The sequence below is a fragment of the Microtus pennsylvanicus genome, chromosome 11 (genome assembly GCF_037038515.1).
Source record: "Microtus pennsylvanicus isolate mMicPen1 chromosome 11, mMicPen1.hap1, whole genome shotgun sequence".
NCBI classification, from domain to species: Eukaryota; Metazoa; Chordata; class Mammalia; order Rodentia; family Cricetidae; genus Microtus; species Microtus pennsylvanicus.
In genome coordinates, this window is record NC_134589.1 from 14,292,501 (window position 1) to 14,314,173 (window position 21,673).

The 21,673-nt window shown below is 45.5% G+C and overlaps 1 protein-coding gene across 4 annotated transcripts in view; it reads right to left on the reverse strand.

Moving 5' to 3' along the window:
* The window catches only part of Helz (helicase with zinc finger), a 141,152-nt gene extending 128,838 nt beyond the window's left edge, over nt 1–12,314 (reverse strand). For 2 of the 4 annotated variants that reach the window (XM_075990298.1, XM_075990296.1), the window contains exons 1-3: nt 12,256–12,314; nt 10,868–10,923; nt 3,613–3,654 (exon numbers count right to left, since the gene is read on the reverse strand). The gene's annotated coding sequence lies outside the window, so the exon portion shown is untranslated. The remainder of the gene's footprint in view (nt 1–3,612; nt 3,655–10,867; nt 10,924–12,255) is intronic. The other 2 variants (XM_075990299.1, XM_075990297.1) reach the window with 1 other exon arrangement.
* Between the last annotated feature and the right edge of the window lie 9,359 nt (nt 12,315–21,673).

A 21,673-nucleotide genomic window follows, 5' to 3' on the forward strand; every position in this document is an offset into this window, starting at 1 on the left:
GCACACCTTTAATCCCAGCACTCAAGAGGCAGAGGCAGTAGGATCTCACAGTAGTATCTCCACCTCAGTTTTCTTTTTTTTTTTTAATTATTTATTTATTATGTATACAATATTCTGTCTGTATGCCTGAAGGCCAGAAGAGGGTGCCAGACCTCTTTACAGATGGTTGTGAGCCACCATGTGGTTGCTGGGAATTGAACTCAGGACCTTTGGAAGAGCAGGCAATGCTCTTAACCACTGAGCCATCTCTCCAGCCCTCCACCTCAGTTTTCTTGTCTTCTTTTTTTTTTTTGTTTTGAAACGGTCAATCCTCCTGCCTCAGCTTTTCTAGTGTTGGGTTGGTCTATTATATTTTTTTAAAAATATTTTAATAATTTATTTACTTTTATTTTATATGTATTTGTGTTTTGCCTGTATGTCTGTATAAGGATGTCAGATGCCCTGGAACTTGAATTACAGACAGTTGTGAGCTGCAATGTGGGTGCTGGGGATTGAACTTGGGTCCTCTAGAGGAGCAGCCAGTGCTCTTAACTGCTGAGCTATCTCTGCAGCTCCCTTTATTAGATCTTAGAAACAAAGTCTCACTATAGCTCAAGGTGGCTTGGGATTCCACATGTCGTCCAGCACCTTAGCTAGTAATTCTCCAGTCTTCCCAAGTACTGAGATACAAACATGGCCCTCTTTGCCTGTCTCCATCTTAGTTTACCAAGGACCAATAATTTACCTCAAATAGACTTCCAACCCTCTCCACATACCTACAAGAGATGAATGGCGCAAAATGCTCACATACTCAGGAGACAAAGAAGAATAATCACAGGTTACTGCAATGACTAGGGAGCCATGATCACGTGTAAACTTCCAAAATACACAGCTTTGGTGTGTTCATGGCTCTAGGAGTCACAAGAACATTGTGCTGACTCAGCAATGGGCTGTTACGGTGAAAAGACAGGTTCAAGGACATATCAAAGAACCAGGGGCCAGGAAGTGTACGTTAAACAGACGGAAGATCCAGGTGTGCTCGCACACTCTGCTAATACTAATTCTCAGGAGAGGCACAGACAGCAAGAGTCCAGGTTTGAAGTCAGCCTAGACTATATTACAAAAATTAGTCAAAAAGAAAAGAAATGTTCATTTACACACAGTAAAAATGACTAAAACCTCAAGCTATAACAAATGATAAAAAGTTGCCAGCAAGTTCTTATAAATATTACCAACCAGAGTTCAAATGGCAAGATAGCAAGGCTTCCTGGAGAGGAGGATGCCTAACAAAAGGCTAGTACTGAAAATAAATGGAAAATAAGTTTAGAGCCAGTGACAGCTAGTGCATCTTGTGTGCTCACAGCCCGAGGGCCCATCCCAGAACCAAAATAAGAAATCTTGGTGCTAATGACGTACTGAAGAACACTAAGTCTTCCAGGAACTCGGGCTACAGTTACAGGAAAGTTCTTGACTGGCATGCACAAGGCTTGTGTTCAATCCCTAGCATTGCAAAAGAAAAACCAGGGGGCTGGGGAAATGGCTCAGTGGTTGAGAGCATCGCCTGCATGTCTAAAGGTCCTGAGTTCAATTCCCAGCAACCACATGGTGGCTCACAACCATCTGTAATGAGAGATCTGGTACCCTCTTCTGGCCTGCAGGCATGCATGTAAGCAGAATGCTATATACACAATAAATAAATAAATCTTTTAAAAAAAAAGAAAAAGAAAGAAAAACCAGGAACGAAACGGGGATCCAGGAAGACCAGGCTAGATTCGCCTGCTTTTGCCCCCCACCATCCTCACCTCTGAATGCTGGGTTTAAAGGCATGCATCACCATGCTCACTTAAAACTGTGAAGTTTATAACATGATAAAAAGTTTTTTTTAAAAAAGAAGTTTTTAAAGCATCAAATTATTACAAATCATAACTGAAAGTATGAACATTTTGAAATGCAAGGCCAAAAAGAAAAGCTACTGTTTCTGGGTAATAAACCCAAACACTGAACAATTTCAACACTAAGAAAGTGTGTTAAGAGATAGATAGATAGATAGATAGATAGATAGATAGATAGATAGATAGATAGATAGATAGAGTGAGTCTTTGCTGGCTTAGAACTTGCTATGCAGTTGAAGCTAACCTTAAATTCCCCACCCTTCTGCCTCAGCCTCCTGATTACTGAGATTTAAGATATATACCAAGCACACCTGGCTCTCACCTTTTCTATTGTAACATCAAAGACCAAGAGAATGGACCAAGAATATTGGCTAACTCTCTTTAGTTAGTAGGCATTTCAGCAAAATGTAAATAATCTGAGAGGTAGATAGCGTTAAATAAAGGCAATATAATCCTTAGGAACAAAGTCCAACCTTTTGTTTCTACTGGAATAGTCTCAGTATCTCAGTCCTCAAAACTGATTATGAACATAACAGACATGTATTTTATACAATCAGTCATCCATGACCCAACGTAAAGAGTAGATATTGAGGAAAGCAGCTCGGAGTTTAGTCTTCAGAACACAAGGTGACTAGCACTTAAGAATGCTGACATAGATGCTGACAGGAACCCCCATCACAGGAGACAAACCGAGCCTCAGTGCCTTACTAACTCAAAACCAAAGTGCAGGAAGAACCTCCCTCCCACTGCCCTTGATCTCTGAGCACTAGTCGGACAGGGCAGCAGGAAGTGCCTTGAGCTATCTTTGTCTAGTCAGTGCAGAAGCAGCCAATTCAGGTCCTACAGCCCCAGGCTGCCTGCTTGGCCTGGCTGTTCACTCCACCCTGCCCCACAGCATCTTTTCTGGTCTGACTTGTCAAGATGGAGTTAGGTGTAAAAATGTCACAAGGAGGGACAAGAGAGATGGCTTAGCACTTAGGAGCACTGGTTGCTCTTCAGGAGGACCTGAGTTCAAGTCCCAGCAACCACATGGCAGCTCACAACCATCTGTAATGGGATCTGATAACCTCTTCTGGTGTGCAGGCAAACATGCAGAGAGAACATTCATACATTAAAAAAATAACAGATTAAAAAAAAAAAGTCGCCGGGCGATGGTGGCGCACGCCTTTAATCCCAGCACTCGGGAGGCAGAGGCAGGCGGATCTCTGTGAGTTCGAGACCAGCCTGGTCTACAAGAGCGAGTTCCAGGACAGGCTCCAAAACCACAGAGAAACCCTGTCTCGAAAAACCAAAAAAGTCATGGGGGCTGGAGAGGTAGCTCAGAGATTAACAGCACTGACTGGTCTTCCAGAGGACTCAGGTTCAATTCCCAGCATCCACATGGAAGCTCACAACTGTCTGTAACTCTAAGATCTGACGTCCTCACATAGACATACATGTAGGCAAAATGCCAAAACACATAAAATAATTAATATAAGTGGTAGGCAGTGGTGGCACATGCCTTTATTTCTATAATTCTAGCACTTGGGAGGTAGAGGCAGGCAGATCTCTGTGAGTTTGAGGACAGCCTGGTCTACAGGCAAGTTCCAGGACAGGGTCCAAAGCTACACAGACACCCTATCACACCCCACCCCCCCAAAAAAGTAAAAAGGCAAAGTTTCTCCTGTCCCCCTGTCCCTTCTTCATGCATGGTTGAGGTTTTTTCTCCTTTGTAACCCTCTCCTAAGCCATCTATACTCACCTGTAGTTCACCCAAATAGCCCATCAGATCGCTTTATAATTTCTGAAAGAGAGAAAAAAAAGCCTTTAAATACCACAGATTGGCAGGTGTGGTAGCACACGCGTGGAAAGACTAAGGCAGGAGAGTCTTGGATTTGAGGTCAGCCTCGGCCATATATCAAAACCCTGTCTCCAAGAAATACACAACAAAGAAAAATTATCAATCGCTATATCATTTCAGAGCATCTGTATTCACTATGCACAGCATCTGGTCTCTCTGTCCCCAGTAACACAATCAGATCTAGCAGAACCAGCCATGGACTAAAGGCCTTGACACAGCCTCTAGACATAAAAGCTTTCCCACTGCTACTGCTGAGCTGCGCAACCTCGGGCAAGTCAGCTTCTCCAGGGCTACATCCCTCATCTAGAAAATGAGAAAGACGGGAGTAGAGTGCTGGTCTAGCATTCAGAGTCCTGAGTTCAATACCCAGAACTGGCATGGTGACGCAGGCCTACAATCCCAGTACCCAAGAAGTAGAGGCAGGAGGATCAAAAGTTCAAAATTGGGAAAGGAAAGATGTTTCAGAACTTGCTGTTCTTTCAGAGGATCAGGATTCAGTTCTCAGAACCTACATGGTGGCTCGCACCATCTGAAACTCCAGTTCCAGGGGATCTAGAGCCCTCTTCCTTCTCCAAGAGTACCAGACATGCATGTAGTACATACATACAGAAAAAAAAATCATATACATAAAATAAATCTGAAAAATTTTATTTAAAAATGTTTAAGTTTATGCTCTAAAAAAAAGTTTATGCTCAGCTACACAGTCCAAAGTCAACCTGGGCTACACAAAACTTATCTCAAAAATAATGAAGAGGGCTGGAGAGATGGCTCAGAGGTTAAGAACACTGGCTGCTCTTCCAGAGGTCCTGAGTTCAATTCCCAGCAACCACATGGTGGCTTACAACCATCTGTACTGAGATCTGGAGCCTTCCTCTGGCGTGCGGGCATACATCGAGGCAGAATGCTGTATACATAATAAATAAATAAATCTTTTAAAAAAAATAAAATGAAAATAATGAAGGAAAAAAACAAGTAAGTAAAACTAACCAGAAAAAAGAGCAAAGTTTTCCAGAAAGAATACCATCAACACCATTCAAAGTTCTTCTACTATGTCAGTTCACATTCAAGCCTAAATTCCTCCTTCCCAAAATGAAAATAACTGTCTTGTAAGATGCTAGACAATGGACCCGACGGGTTAAAAAAAATCCATAGTAAACATATGGGGACCTTATCATAGACTCCAACAATGGGGGCTGGAGAGATGGCTCGAGGCTAAGAGCACTGGCTGCTCTTCCAGAGAACTTGGGTTCAATTCCCAGCACCCACAAGAGAGATCACAGATCTCTGTAACTCAGTTCCAGGGAATCTGACATCCTCGTTCAGACATACATGCAGGCAAAACATCAAAGTACGTGAAAGAAAGAAAAATTTTTAAAAAATCTAACAATGGTAGTAGAGCATAGTGGCATATGCCTTTACTCCCAGTACTCAGGAGGCAGAGGCAGGATCACTGTGAAAGGCCACTCTGGTCTAGAGTGAGTTCTAGGACAGCCAGGGCAACGTCAAGAGACCTTGTCTCAAAACACAATAAATAGATGAATGGATGGATGGATAGATAAGACAGAGAGATGATCAGCAAAATAAAAACTTACCCAGCCTGACCTCAATACTAATTGTCTAAACATTTAATAGTTTGACAGTAGATTGTCACTAATGTTTAATGTCACAGCAGAGCAGAATAGACATCCAGTGTCTAGTTCAACAGCCATGCATTCTGGATTTCTCTCTCTACTTCTACTGTTGCCAATACACTATAGGATTAGAGGGGTCTTCCAAAACCTAAATGACACCCAGCTATTTACCAAGGCCATGCAGAAGAAGAGGGAGACTGAGTGAAAACAGGAGCTTGGAGGAGGGAGGTTTTGTTTTTAATCTTTTTCTTTTTTTGTTTTTGGTTTTTTGAGACAGGGTTTCTCTGTGTAACAGCCCTGGCTGTCCTGGAACTCATTCTGTAGATCAAACTGGTCTCAAACTCACAAAGATCTGCCTACTCTACCACCCTAGTACTGGGACTAAAGGCATGTGCCACCACCACCCAGTTAATCCTTTTCTTATTAATATGGGGGGGGGGAATAGTATTTATGTCTGTGTAAATGCCTCATGTGTGCAAGTACCACAGAAACCAGAAGAGCTGAAGTTACAGGCAGTTGTGAGCTACCCCATGTGGGTGCTGGGTACTTAACTATTCTTACCCACTGAGCCATCTCTCCAGCACCACTCTTGGTCTTTGTTTTATATACTCAAGTGTTGCTCAATTTAACTTACCATATGCATGCATGATTTCTGTGCAATTTTTCCAACTATATTATTTATAAATATACCTGACAGGCTGTGTTTACAAGAAATTTTCTAGCATAAGGTATATTTCCACAAAGGAAAGTGAAAAAGCAAATTCAGACGTGATAAGAAAACTGAAAATATGGCATAGAAATAAAACTCACAATCATTCACACTTCAGAGTGGATCAGTCCAAAAATGTGATGCGTACAGGAGAGATGGCTCAGTAGTGGGAAAAGGCACTTGCTGCACAAGACTGATGTGTGAGCTCAATCTACAGAGCCATGTGAAGTTGGAAGGAGAGAGCCAACTCCAAAGTTCTCCTTGGACAAGCACGTGTATACACGAACCCTAAAACTTTTAGATATGTATGTATATACATTCATATATATATGTATATATACATATATATGATAAGCTACTTTTTATTCAAAAGCTAGACAAATTCCAGTTTCACCAGACTCCCTGTTCTTAGAAAACGAACTCAGAATGATTATAAGTATACAGAGTTGATGAGACTTTTGACTTAAATTGGAAACTTTCAATTTCTTTCAGATGACTGAAAGTGTAACAAATACTTGACAGATATATAAGTATTTACATGTGTAACATATGCAACTGGTCTTCATGATTTGTCAGTGATAAGTCTTAAAAAGAGGAATAATGACTATCTGATTCAGGATCTTCAAGGGTTATGTCAGCCACCCCTGAAGTGGCAGAGAAGGGTTTTGTGCCACTGCTCACTCATGCTACAGAGGTAACCCTGACACACCAGTGCCATGAAGAGACAGGCAAGCCAGTGTGACACTCTCTCCATGTTACACTTCACTTGTAGAAAACATTTCAAAACACTACTTAGCAATCCAATTACATTTGTAAGTATGTTTACCTAAGTTCATGAAAATAAACAACCCTAAGAACCTTATTGCTTTGCACTGGGCCTGCATTTGGATCTGAAGTAGTGAGTGACAGACAATTACAGGCTGATTTGCATTCAGTGGTACTGTCAAGCTACCTCTTAGACACAGGTGTGTTTCTAAGAGTTAGCCGACTTCCCTGAGCGTCCCTCTGCACTACACTCAGCTTTTCGTGAAAACATTACAATTTTTTGTTCCTTTCTAGACTTTTTCTATTTAGTGTGTATGAGTGTTTTGCCTGTACATTTGTCTATGTACCACATACATGCCTGGTGCCCAGAGGTCATCCCCTGGAACAGATGTAAGTGGACACGTAGATACTGGGAACTGAACCCAGGTTCTCAGCAAGAGCAACAAGTGCTTTGAATGACTGAACCATCTTTCCAGAGCATATACTACAGGCTTTTTCCTTTTTTGTTTTTGTTTGTTTGTCTGTTTTGTTTTGTTTTTGTTTTTGTTTTTCGGGACAGGGTTTCTCTGTGTAACAGCCCTGGCTATCCTGAAACTCACTGTGTAGACCAGGCTGACCTCAAACTCACAGAAATCCACCTTCCTCTGCCTCCCGAGTGCTAGGATTAAAGATGTGCACTACCACCCAGCTACATTGCACATTTTTAAGTTTCACAAGGCCCTCCAGAAGCAGAAATGGTTTTTAGCATTTTTCTCCTAGTCACTGAAATGTGTACAGTCCATATAGCTATACAGACTTTAAAAACAATGACTGGATTCATTTAAGTTATATGATGAAATCTCTTTTTAACAATGGCAAAATGTGCTGGATGGTGGAGATGCATGCCTTGAATCCCAGCACTCAGGAGGCAGAAGCAGGCAGACCTCTGTGAATTCCAGGACAGCCTGATATACAAGAGTAAGTTCCAGAACAGGCACCAAAGCTACAGAGAAACCCTGTCCCGAAAAACAAAAACAAAAACAAACAAACAAACAAAAAAACAATGGCAAAAGGCAACTTTCCCAGCTAAAAGAGAGGTACCAGATTATACTAACCGGCTCCTCCAAAAATAACCACTTTATCTAAAAACAGTGCTCTAGCTTACCAGCCAAAAGCAAAGAAGCCGTATCTTCAGAGTTCAAAGACACAAACTTCTACTCCACTGTAACCTTTGACACTGTGGTATTTACCATTTTAGAATACTTTGTGTAGTTGGAAGTAGTGGTAACACATGCCCTTTAATGCCAGCACTCGGGAGGCAGAGACAGGTGAATCTCTGTGAGTTCAAGGCCAGTCTGGTCTACAGAACAAGCTCCAGGACAGCCAGGGCTATGCAAAGAAACCCTGTCTCGAAATACAAAAAGCAAACAAAAAAACTGTGTGACAAGTTGCTTGATGGTCAACCACTAACTTCAAAGAGAATAACACTTGTCTGCATGTTAGAAACTATGAAAAATGCCTCAACACAATTCAAGCTAAGGAACAGTAGTTCCACAGGATTGCCGAGCCTAAATACTCAATTTTAAACCACAAGTGAGAACATTTCTGGGAGCAAAAGCAAATATTTGGCTCTTGGCCACAAAATTACCTATATATTTTAAACAAGACAAGAGAAAGAGTTAAAACTGGCAGATCTAAGACAAGACTATGCCTCCACCCACACAATGAAAATAAACGTAAAACTCTGTATTTGCTCTCTCAAAAGCTAAAATAAAAGAAGCACTGCAGAGTCAACACCAGTGGAGTGCTGTGTGCTCAAAGAACCTCGGTCTTTGTCCACCTCTTCCCAAGGTCCCCACTACCTTTGCTGCATTTTAAAGGCAAAGTGTTGACTATATGCCTCAATCTTGAGGGGTTGGAAACACAGCTTATTCTTTTTCTTTTTAATCTTTATTTATTTATTTGTTTTTTTTAAGATTTATTTATTATGCATCCAGTGTTCTGTTAACATATATACACCAAAAGAGGCATCAGATCTCATTATAGATGGTTGTGTGCCACCATGTGGTTGCTGGGAATTGAACTCAGGACCTCTGGAAGAGCAGCCAGTGCTCTTAACCTCTGAGCCATCTCTCCAGCCCTATTTATTTATTTGTTATGTATACCATATTCTATCTGTGTGTATGCCTGCAGGTCAGAAGAGGGCACCAGACCTCATTACAGATGGTTGTGAGCCACCATGTGGTTGCTGGGAATTGAACTCAGGACCTTTAGAAGAGCAGGCAATACTCTTAACCGCTGAGCCATCTCTCTTAACCGCTGAGCCATCTCTCCAGCCCCACGGCTTATTCTTAAAAAGATGTACTAGATATGAAAACTTTGTGAGTATTTCAAAATCTTGATGCCCAAATATGCTAAAGGGGGGGGGGGGGATAAACAAATCTGCAATAAATCACTTGACCATATTTACAGATTTTTCTAGAGCAGTGGTTCTCAACCTTCCTAATGTGGCGATCCTTTAATACAGTTCCTCACTTTTGGTGACTGTAAGATTATTTCATGCCCCCCCAAAAGCTGAGCATCAAAGGCAAATAGGCCTTTAATCTCAGAATTTAGCGGGCAGTGGCAGGCAAATCTCTCAGTTCAAGGCCAGCCTGGTCTACAGAATGAGTTTCAGGAGACCCAGGGTACAAAAGAAACCCTGTCTCAAAGAAAAAAAAAAAGGTGATATTGGCAAAGGCCCAGTGTTATAATAGTATATGTCTTTAGTCCCAGAATTTAGGAGATAAAGGTAGGTGGATCTCTGCAGTCTGGTCTACACAGAGCTCCAGGCCAATCAAAGCTACATAGTGAGATGCTGTCTCAAGAAAAACCAAAACAACAAAAATACCACTTCTTACAATCATCACTATGGCCAAAATAATAAAACCACACACATACACCAGCAACAACAACAACAAAGTGGTCAACCAGGTGGTACTGGTGCACACCTTTAATCCCAGCACTTGGGAGGCAGAGACAGGAGGATCTCTGTGAGTTCGAGGCCAGCCTGGTCTACAGAGTTCCAGGACAGCCAGGGCTGCAAGAGAAACCCTGTCTCAAAAATTAAAAAAGAAAATTATTTTGTTGCTACTTCATACCTATAATTTTGCTACTGTTGGGAATCGTAATATAAATATCTGACATGCAGGCTATCTGATATGCAACCCCCAAAGGGACCATGACCCACAGGTTGAGAAATGCTGTTCTAAAACCACCAGAGGAAGGTATCTTAAGTTGGGAAACTGGTTGAAAACTATCAAAAAACAAGATTCTCTCTCCCTGGCACACAGGACAAACTGTTCACCCACATATATAATGTCCTTTAAATCCAAGGCACTAAGCCACGCGTGGTAGTGTACCAGCACTTGAGAGTTCAAGGGATAAATGAAACAAATTTGAATTGACACACTATATAGGACCAGAAATGATGACAGAGTAGTCATATCCCCAGCAAGCAACACAGAACTTAGTATTATCATTTCTGTTTCAAAGTGCTGTCAGGCATTTGTTACTCAGTTGTCAGAAAAGAGAAGAGGCTGGGGATGTAGCTCGGTCATTCTGCATTTATCTAATATGTGTGAACCCACAAGTTCATACATACCAGCACCACAAAACAAAAAACTAAATAACAGCATAAGTGATGTGTTTGCCAAAAAGAATTGCCAATGGAAATGGACTTCGCAAAAGTCCCATGAACAGTGGATGTGTGAACTTATCTATCCAATTGCTTATACTGAAAGTGGAGTGTACTGGACATCAAAACAGATAAAAATCCAGACCATCCAATTAAAGTGACACAAGGAAATTTGAAGAGGCAATCTATAATTACTCCTGGAGAAGACACTGATCAAGGATAGCCACAAATAACATTTGGCTCTAGACATAGCTCCACTATGTGTGAATAAGTTGGAGCCACTCAAAAGGATGGTACAACTTTGCTACCTCTAGCCCTGGAAAGTAGTGTCAGCCTTACCCTTGCATTGCTTACGACAGAGGGAAAACAGGGCAGAGTTTTTAAAGTCAGTCTCACCTTGCACATCCCCCCGGCACGGTAGTTCATTAGTGATGAATTACTTCATCCGATTCCTGGGGCAAACAGAAAAGCAGAATATCTATACAATACCAGTTGGAGCCATTATCGGTAGCAAGCATTACATCGCCCAGAAGTAAAAGAACAATGGAGAGTTCAAGTGGAAAAAGTTACAAAAACAGTCCAGTGTAAAGATTTGTGGGGGAAAATATCTGTTTCTTTTACATAAATCTGAAAATATTTTCTTTCAGTAACAGATTACAAGTGTTCTTAAATCTCAATAAAGTCATCTTTTCAGCCCTGATTAGTCTTGCTTTCAAAAATAAAAAGAGAGGAAGAGTAAAGGGGGGGGGGGGACTATTCATATGGTGGAGAAAGGACAAAATCAAGAACAAATTAGGCCAGATAACGTCTCCCTCCTTCCCCCCCCCACCCCGCTCCTGGAATCCACTATCTCTGGAGTTACACTTTTGATTATATTAATGGCTTGCCTGAAAAGTGTAAGTTTGCCATGAGAAAAAGAATGCCAATTTCGGAGTTCAACAAAAACTTACAAGGTTCCCAACCCAAAAGGAATCTGAAGACTCTGGCTTCCAGCCCTGTCTGAAAGGACCCTCAGCAAAGGCCAGGGGGCAGACGACTCAAATCGTTTGGGGAAGAAAAATCAAAGTTCCCAGTTAAAGCTGTGTGTCCAGCCCTTGGAAAAAGAGGCAGACAGAGACAGAGAGACACAGAGAGAAAGAGACAGGCCTTGGAGGCCACTTTCTCCAGGAAGAGATAGTGGTTTTGTTTTTGTAGATGTGCTTACGGGCCACGCACGTCCCAGGAGGGGGGTGGGGAGGGGGCCCACAGTAAATCTTGGGCTCTGGGGCGCCCCCCTGACCCACTTTTCGTGGTGTCCCTTTCCCGGGGGGTCGCCGCCCCACCCCAAGTGGAAGGGCTAACCCGGAGGGCTGCACTGCGGGAGGCGTGGGAGGCCGCCCGCTCCCCACCCTAAGCCGCGACCCCGGGGGGCGCTGGGCGTGCGGGGACTCCAGGGCGGCCCGTGCCCGAGCACCCTCGCGCGGGCTCCCGGGTCGCCCCGAACCTCGGGCGTGTGCAAGGACCCCCGGGCCACCGCCTGCGCGGCTGGCGCCTCAGCCCCCCAGCGGAAGGGAGAGGAGACTGAGGAGGGGAAGAAGCAGTAAACAGCTCCAGCGTCCGGGCCTCGCCTCAGAGAGAGCCCCGCTCCCCAGGCCCTGCCGCCGGCTGTCGGGACCCCCCGCTGTCCTCGGGGCCGCGCTGCCTGGGACCCGGAGCACCCGAGGAGAGTCCGGGCCTCTCCCCGGATGGCTCTGGAGGCTCCTGAAGCGACCCGGGCAGCGGAGAACGGGGAAGTCAGGACTTACCTGTCATTACTTTCTACGCCATCTTGGATCCACTTGTCAACGTCCCCACAAAGCATTATGGGTAAGAAAGAGCCTTTAAAGTGACTCCCCCCCCCCTCGGCCCCCGACTCCCGCCTCCTGCCGCCGGCGCCGCCCCCTCCGTCCGCACCTCCCTCCGGAAAGTTGGCCCCAGAGGCCCGCCCGGCCCCCTTCAGCGCCTGCGGGACTCCGCGGGGAACATCCCCCCCGCCCCGGATTTCCAACTGTGCCTTTGGGGTGCTCTCTTATCTCCCTGCCCGAGTCTCCCCTATCCCCTACGCGAATTGCTGTCTGCCCCGCCGCGATCCTGCCCGGGCATGCAGATACCCCACTTCTGCATTCAATCAACATGGGGTGTCCTGGACGCGGGTGACGAGCGAGCCGCTGGCGGATGCATGGATGCATGCAGGGATGCAAGGACGCAAGCATGAGCACGCCTGCGAGCGGTCCCTCAGCTCCGGGTCCTTGCTAACGCTCGCGCTTCCCGCCCCGGGGCATCCGCCACGCACGTCGCACCCGCGCGCGGGGACAGTGCCTGTATCCTGGGAAGCCACTCTGAGGCCCCCGGATTCCAGGAACTCTGTGAACGTCAGGAAAAGCGCAATTGGGGTTTGGGAAGGTTAAGCTAAATGCAACTTTTACCCCGGGTTTACTCAGCCTCGCGCCGTCTCCTCTCGCCGGGTAATGTGATCCGCGACCCTCTAGGTCAGAGGACCCCTCCCCTAGGAATGTGGCTTTGGGCTCCGTAGATCCACGGGTTAGAGTCCAAACTGTGGACTGTGACTTCCCCCGGCAGGTAACTCCGGGCAGACTCCAGGTGGGGTGTGGATGCGCTCCTGGACCGGGAGGAGGGCTCCCGGGAAGGTGGAGGGCAGTGCCTACCGCGTACCAACTGTCCTGCTCCCTCAGGGCGGCGACCCCAGGCGGCCGGACAAGGTAGAAGGCGGGCGCCACGCTGGCTCGGGGCAGAGAGAGGAGGGGGATGTCCAGAGTGGCTCGGAGGCGACTAGGGCGCAGGAAGTAGGAGGCGACCGTGCGCCGGGTACGGGCCTCAGCGAGCATCCCGCCGGCAGCGGCTTTCTCGCCGCTAGACAAGCCGCGCGCGCTCTCTGCCCCTCCCATTTGCTTCGGGCGAGCGACACCTAGCTCAGGTGACCATCCCCCTTGCGCTCTGAAGTACTAGCTTCTTGCAGCCCTAGTCCTGCCAGAAATAGAGGTTTGTTGATTAACTCCCCACCCCCACCCTTTACGTTCTCTTCCCAAAGCCTCCAGTGTAAGTATTGCTGAGTTTGAGGACTTCTGCCTACCCCGAACAAGATTTGGTGTCCAGAAGAAAATCCTTCAAGACTTTCCGGGTAGATCCTGTGCTTAGCTTTCTGGAAAGTTTAATCTCCGAGGTGGGGGTGGGGGAGGGGGAGTGCTATTCCCCAACACACCAAAGCTTGCGAACAAAATGCTGCTAAATGGCTCTGCAAAATCGAAGAAATTGTAAGCGCGGGCATTGGCTCGTGCACACCCTCTTTTCGGTGCTGGGGGAGGGTCCTGAGTCTGCCTTTTTTAGTCACCTCAGGATCCACCAGAGGTGTCTGGAGCCACCTGGGTGGTTGCTGACAACCTCTGCCCCTAGGGAGCCTAAAGCTCCACCAGTCTATTGTCCCAGCCTGGAGAGAGGGTGAGGTGTGGACTCATTAAGGGATTGGCCCCGGGGTCACTCTTGAGGGAGGGAGCAGGTGAGTCATTCCCAGCGGACTAGGAAGAGGCGGTCTTGGGAGGAACCTCCCCTGAGTCACCGCTTTTCAGAGCTTCTACGAATCTCCGATGGTGTTGGGAACTGGAGCCCAGAGCTCTGGATACCTCTCGAGGGTGGTCAAAGGTGTCTCCTGCTAATGAAGGCTCCCAAGTCCTGTTTCCAGGGTCCCCCTGTCGCTCCTCCTCCTCCAGTTCCTGCATTTCTTTAGCCACTAGGATGCAGTAATATAATGATTGGCAACTTTAAGCGGGCGATCTGAGCTTCCTTGTAAGTAAGTAATCAACCGAAGAGCAAGAGCTGCGCCTGCCAGACTGTCTCTTTGGTAGGTAGTCTTTCTTTGCTTTAGAAAAGCTTTGGCCCAAAGACAGACTTTGTTTATGTCACTGCTTCTATGTCAGGTTCCTGTCTGAGATGCCACCTGTTACCTGGTCTAAGAGAACCCGCGTAATTCTCGTGCTCCCAGCCTGCCTCTTACGTCCTGATGTCCATCTGGATGAATTTATGAGATGCAAATCATATGGCTTCCCCTTAAGTCTTCTGCATCACACTTGAAAGGAGCCTAGGTTCCCAGCCACGGCCTGCCACCTCAATGCCAGGCCAGCTCAATGCCCTTGCACAGTCTTCCCTTCCTCCATGATGAGGCCAGGGTGGTGATCTCCCTCTCCCCTGCATCACCCCAGGCTTTCCTCCCCTGGGAAAACTGTTTCCCTCGATCTGCCAGTGATCGTCTTGTCATCCTTCAAGCCTCTGTTGGCGTCACTCCTCCAAGAGGACCTTTGCGATGCCCTTAAATGGAACAGTTCCCTCTATCCTACTACTGTCCTTGGGAATTGCCTTATCAATTTGTTTTATTATCACCCGGCCCACTCACATCTGTGTTGTACTATCTTGCAAGTGGGGCCATGATATAGATACTCAGTGAATATTCGGGGAATTAATGACATACTGTTATCAGCACAAGGCGATAAGGAGAGGGGGTGCCGATGTCTAAAGTGGACTGACCGACCACCTCTTCAGATTGCTCCGATCCTATTCAGTTAGGGACCCCAATGGGAACCGTGTTGTGGGACTCCTCTTGGTTCTCTTCTGTTTCTGAGCTGGTTGACACCAGCAGCACCGATTCCCTCCTCGCATCCCTCTTCCTTTCATGTCTTCTCTCTCCTCCATCACCCACGGCCACACCTGATTAGTTTGAATGCCAAGTCAGTCTTTAGGCCTCTCTTCAATTACATTATCTAGGCATCTCTTTCTGGGATTCAAATCTTTACACCCGAAAGGAATTCCTGACTCTCTTTACAATACTCTCATGATTTCCCCCAGTGGGAAATCCTGGCCAACAACATCTTGGTATCTCGCACAGACACTTCACGCCCAGTGTTCTTACAACTCAGTGTCTTCGTTTTGCTCCTCCTCGTCTTCTCCTTCTTCTTCCTCTCTTTTTTCTTCTTCTACTTCTTGTCTTCCTCTTTTTGGAGCTGGCTCTAATTTACACAGGTAGGCCAGAAACTTGCTATCTAGCCAACAATAACCTCAGCTCCTGTTCTTCCTACCTCTGCCTCCTCCCAAGTGGTGAGATTACACTTAATCTGCCACCAGGCTCACCTGACTGTAGTTCAGTTCAGTCCATTCCTTTGACTGGTTGGTGTGTACCATATGTGTGCATGGGCACATCTCTACATACACATGGTAAGGCAAAGAAGAACATCATAGATGTTTCCATTAGACTGCCTGGCAGGAAGCTTCCAGAACCTGCATGTCTCTGCTCTCCAACACCAGAGTTATAGACACACACCCTATTCCCAGCTTTTTATCTGTGCCTGCTAGCAATGTGAACTCGAACCCCCATGTTCGTACAGCAAATACTCTTACCCACTGAGCCGTCTTGTGGGAGTCAGTTCTGTCCTACCAGAGGAATCCTCGGGAGCAATATCAGGTCAAGAAGCTTGACAACAGGCACCTCTACCAACTGGGCCATCTTGCCAGCCCTCTTTTTGGTTTTGTTTGTCCGAGACAAGCTCTCACTATGGAAGTCAGACTAGCCTGGAACTCAGTCACCCTGCCTCAGTCCTCTCAGTACGACCTGTAGCTTCACTCCCAGCTCTTTGACCTCTGTTCTGAGAGTCTACCTGGCTCTCACCTTTGTCTCCAATACCTTAGATTCTCCACTCACTTCCGAACATGCCATTCCCATGTTCCTGTAGCAGCTGTGGGGAGTTGCTGCTGTCTCTCTGCCTTATTTGGCAGTGCAGTGTTCTTACACAGAAGCCATAATTTGTTCCCTGCTTTTTTTTTTTAACAAGGCATTTTCACCTAACATAATAGGGCATTTGTTTACACCTGCAGAGGAAGATAGGGCCTCATTATAGCCCTAAAGTTGCTTCTAGAAAAATTCTGCAAATAGGGACTGAGTAGATGGCTCATCAGTTAAAGCAAGCATGAAGGATAGGGTCACCAGAAACGCAGATAACGCCCAGTGGGCATGGTAGCCCATGTGTAATTCTGTCTTCAAAAGGTGGGGACAGGAAGGCTATAAAGAAACAATGGAGCCAGACTTTAATCCCAGCACTCAAGAGGGAGAAGCAGAAGGAACTTTGTACATTCCAGGACAGCCTGTTTTCCATAGTGTGTTCCAGGTCAGCAGGAGCTACCTAGTGAGACCCTGTCTGGGGGGGGGGGGGGGACTGGTTAGTGGTGGCACACGCCTTTCATCCCAGCACTTGGGAGACTGAGGCAGGCAGATACCTTTAAGTCTGAGGCCAGCCTGGTCTACAGAATGGGTTCCAGGACAGCTAGGACTACACAGCGAAACCTTCTCTAGAGAAAGAAGAGACTGGATCTACAAGATGGCTCACTGGTTAAAGGTGCTTGCTGCCAGACCATACAACCCTGACAACTTGAGTTTTTCCCAGGATCCATGTAAACGTGGAAGGAAAAAAAAACTTAAAAAACTCTAATCTCCATAAGTGCCACAATGTGTTCTTTCCCACCACACACACACCATAAACACGAAATCACAATTTAAAAAAGCAAAAGCCTGTGGCTGCTATTGATGTGTAACATTCTACTTATATATGTACTATGTAAATACACATACACACAAGTGTGTGTGGTATGTATAATTTCAAATTTTGGAAACCTTTACTGTCAGCTTTGGAAAAGGCTTTAACATGTTGGGTTGGCATTGTGCAGAAATTAACAGCCATAATGGTATAGAAAAGTTAATTATCCCATTTGTACAGGAATAACATTGTATTAAATATATAAAGTCTTACCTATGTGGGTTTGAGTAAAGAAACTAAGAAAGTATCCTCTAAATAATTGGGAAAAATAAACTTAAAAATAACTGATTAGAATGCTGGAGAGATGGCTCAGCAGTTAAGAGCACTGGCTGCTCTTCTAGAGGACCCAGGTTCAATTCCCAGCACTCACATGGCAGCTCATGACACCCATGGCAAAACACCAATACACATAAAATAAAAGTAAATGATTTTTTAAAAAAGCCAAACCATAATGATAATATACTCAATTAACCAAAAGGTATAATAATTTGAAGTTTTTGTATATTTATACAGATAGCCTCAAAGCATAACAAGAGAAAGAAGATGGAATTGCAAGAAGATACAGAAAAGTCTACAGTAGACGTTATCTCTATCCCTAACTATTAGGACAAAATCAATAGGTGTGAACATATGGGTGAGCACACTTTAACCAACTGGACAGGTATAGGTAGGACAGGGCACCCCCAACTGCAGCTCACACATTCTCTATTGCACATGGAATGCTTTTGATGCTAGAGCTAGAACAAGACCCAACAAATTTCAAATGACTCAAATCACCCAGAGTACATTCTCAGAAAATGATGCAACTTAGTCAGAAAATAGGAATTTTGAAAAGGTAAACAGAAAATATCTGTGTCTTAGTCTGCTTTCTAGTACTGTGATAGCACACTATGGCAAAAAGCCATGTGGAGAAGAAAGGGTTTATTCAGCTCAGGAATATCCTGAGTGAACCCATTGAGAGAAGCCAAGGCAGGAACTCAGGTAGGGGAGGAATTGAAGCAGAGGCCATGAAGAAATGTTGCCTCGTGGTTTATCTTCATGGCTTGCTCACCCTTTCTTATGCCATCCAGGATCTTCTTTCAGAGATGGTACTGCCCACAGTGGGCTGGGCCCGCCCATGTCAGAGATGGTACCACCCACAGTGGGCTGGGCCCCCCACATCAGAGATGATACCACCCACAGTGGACTGGGCCCACCCACATCAATCATTAATCTAAAAACTGCCCTCCCTGCAAGTCTGGCCTGGTGGTGCACACCTTTACACCAGCACTGGGTAGGCAGAGGCAGGCTGATCTCTGTGAGTTTGAGGTTAGCCTGGTCTACATAGCAAGTTCTAGAACAGCCAGGCTATCTATTGAGACCCAGTCCTCTCCAAAGGAGAGAGAGAGAGAAAGAGGGAGGGAGGGAGGGAGAGAGAGAGGGAGGGAGGGAGGGAGAGAGAGAGAGAGAGAGAGAGAGAGAGAGAGAGAGAGAAGAAAGGGAAAGGAAAAAGAAAATGTCCTATAGACACTCTAACGGAGGCATTTTCTCAATTGAAGTTTCTTCCCTTAGACAATTCCAGCTTCTATCAAGTTGACAAAAACAAAAACTAACCAGGACATTATTGTTGCGGAATAAACTTTTTGTACACTGTGAAAATTGGTCTTTGCTAAGGGGCCTTCTGATTCGTTTAATAAAGAGCTAAATGGCCAATAGCTTGACAGGAAGAGGTGAGGCAGAACTTCCAGACAGAGAGAGTGAAGAAAGGAAGCTGAATCTGGGCCTGTGAGATGCTACCAGAGAGGAAACTGGAGGTGCAAGATGGAAGAGGGGTGAAAAGCCACGAAGTGAACAGAGATGAATATAAATGAGTTAATTTAACGTCTAAAAGCTAGTGGAACAAGCCAAAGCTATAACCCAAGCTTCCATAATTAATAAGTCTCCACATCATTTTTTGTGAGCTGGCAGCCCAAAGGAAAAAATCTATCTACACATGTATTTAAAAACTGTATTTTTTTTTCGAGACAGGGTTTCTCTGTGAAACAGTCCTGGCTGTCCTGGAACTCACTCTGTGGTACCAACCTGGCAGTCAAGATGTGCCCCTTGGTGAAAGAGCAGCTTGACTCTGGTGGAGGTAGCCAACCGCTGCCTGATTGAATGGGCAGCGTGACCCGCTGGTGGTGATGCATGCCTAGTGCCTTAAACCTGGTCAAAAGCCCAGGGCTGGACCGGGCAGTGTGGCTTACACCTTTAATTCCAGCACTGGGGAGGCAGAGACAGGAGGATCTCTAAGTTTGAGAGCAGTCTGGTCTACAGAGCAAGCAAAACATTTTTTAAAATAAAAGAACTGAAGAATTTAAAAAAAAAACCCTCAGATTTAGAACATAATGAAATCCTACAGATCAATGAATAGCAAGGGAAGAAAATAGGTAAAAGGCTAACAGGTCATTTATCCGAAAGAATAGCCAAAGGACCAATAACAAGTACTCAGCCTCACTAGTCAGAGACATAAAAACTAAAGCCATGATGAGCCATCGCTGCACCCCATACAAGCTCCAGGATGTGAAAGACTGATTCTATTCTCAATGTCACTGCAGATGTTTGGGTCAGAGCCCTAATAGCCAGGCTGGACCACCCATCCTCCACAGTGGTGAACAGCAGAGAGAGGAGGTTTGGGGAGAACACATAAAGAAACCCACTGAGCCCCCCAGTCCATCTTCAGAGTCTTGACATAGGTTAACATTTCAACAGAGGGTAAGAGGTACGTAGGACAAACCTTCATAGTCAAGGTAGACACCCACACCCCGTCATTCTCTCTCCTCCAAGGGATCTGATGGTGGCAGAACCGTATGAAGTCTTTGGAGGAGGCAAGTTTCCCTCTGGCTGGCAGCGGGAGCCTTCTTCACCCAACATGAGATCCCAAGTCCTTGAGGGCCATTGTTTAAATAATCTGATAGCCAAAGGGAGGGAACATGTCTCTCCAGAACATCTTGTTCCTCCCAGGACAGTCGGTCCCACACACAGTGGTACTGAGGATGTAAAACAAGAAATCTCTCAGATATAACTGGTGGGTAAAGGCGCCTTAGCAAACTAATAAGCCAACGTCTTCTCAAGGTGATATCTAGAGAGGTCCTCGGTGGAAACCTATGCATCCCAAGACATGTTCAAGCCTGGGCCAGCTCCTCACTGGTAGACCCCTCCCTCACCCCAGCATGGATGAGACTCTGGGTGTGATCCCTAGCACCACCAGAAAAGAAGAAAGAGAGAGAGAGACAGACAAACAGCCGTCAAGATGGCTCACTGACTCAGGTGGTGGTGGCACACGCTTTGATCCTAGAACTTAGGAGGCAGAGAGAGGTGGATCTCTCCTGAGTTCAAGGCCAGTCTGGTCAAAGTTACACAGAGAAACCCTGTCTCAGAACAACAACAACTTGGAATCATTGAGGAATCCTTATCCATTCTCTTGACTTCCCTCTGGAGGCAGCCATGGGCCTGAAATTTTGGAGGCCATAGTTTTCTTGCCAAACATGTGCCAGTTGATTTAGCATTTTGGTTTTGTTTGCATTCTGAACTTTATACAAGAGGTCTCACTGCCTGGGCTCAGATGCAACTAGAGTGTTTGTCTCAATAGTTGGGGAAACTCCTTTCTGTTTACTGCTTACTGACTGTAAACCAATCTACAGCTCTCTCATCCTTTTGCGCGCTCTCTCTCTCTTTCTCTTTCTCTCTCTCTCTCCCTTCCTTCCTTTCTCTCTTACCTCCCCCTGCTCCCTAAGACATGGTTTCTCTGTGTAGCCCTGGTTGTCCTAGAACTCATTTTGTAGAACAGGCTGGCCTCGAACTCACAGAGATCTGCCTGTCTCTGTCTCCCAAGTGCTGAAATTAGAGGCGTGCGCCACTACCGCCCAGCCAATGCTTACAAGTATTTTTTTTTTTTTTTTTTTTTTTTTTTTTTTTTTTTTTGGTTTTTCGAGACAGGGTTTCTCTGTGGCTTTGGAGCCTGTCCTGGAACTAGCTCTTGTAGAACCAGGCTGGTCTCGAACTCACAGAGATCCGCCTGCCTCTGCCTCCCGAGTGCTGGGATTAAAGGCGTGCGCCACCACCGCCCGGCAAGTATTTTTTTTTTTTTTTTTTTTTTTTTTTTTTTTTTTATTGCACTCAGCTCTTCCTTTTGGGTTTTGTTTTGTTTGTTTGTTCTGGTTTTGGCTTGGGGAGCGTTGGGTTTTTTGGTTTTTGGTTTTTTTGTTTGTTTGTGTTTTTTGGTTTTTTGGTTTTTTTTTTTTGAGACAAAGTTTTTCTAGGTGGTCCAGGTTGGTCTCAAACTTGAGATCCTCCTGTCTTAGCCTTCAAAGATCTGAGATTATTGGCATGTGCCACCTTCACATCCGATGATGGTGTAGTTCCTGAACAGAAGTTTTCTAGCATGGCTCTCTGCTCTGTGATAAAACAGTAGCTATATTTCGCACATTTTTCATTAAAGGGATCAGATTTCACAATAAAAAAAAAGATTAGAAGAGGAGCTGGGCATGGCAGCACAGACCTTTAATACCAGCACTGGAGGAGTAGAGGCAGGTAGATCTCTGAGTTCAAGACCAACCTAGTCTACAAAATG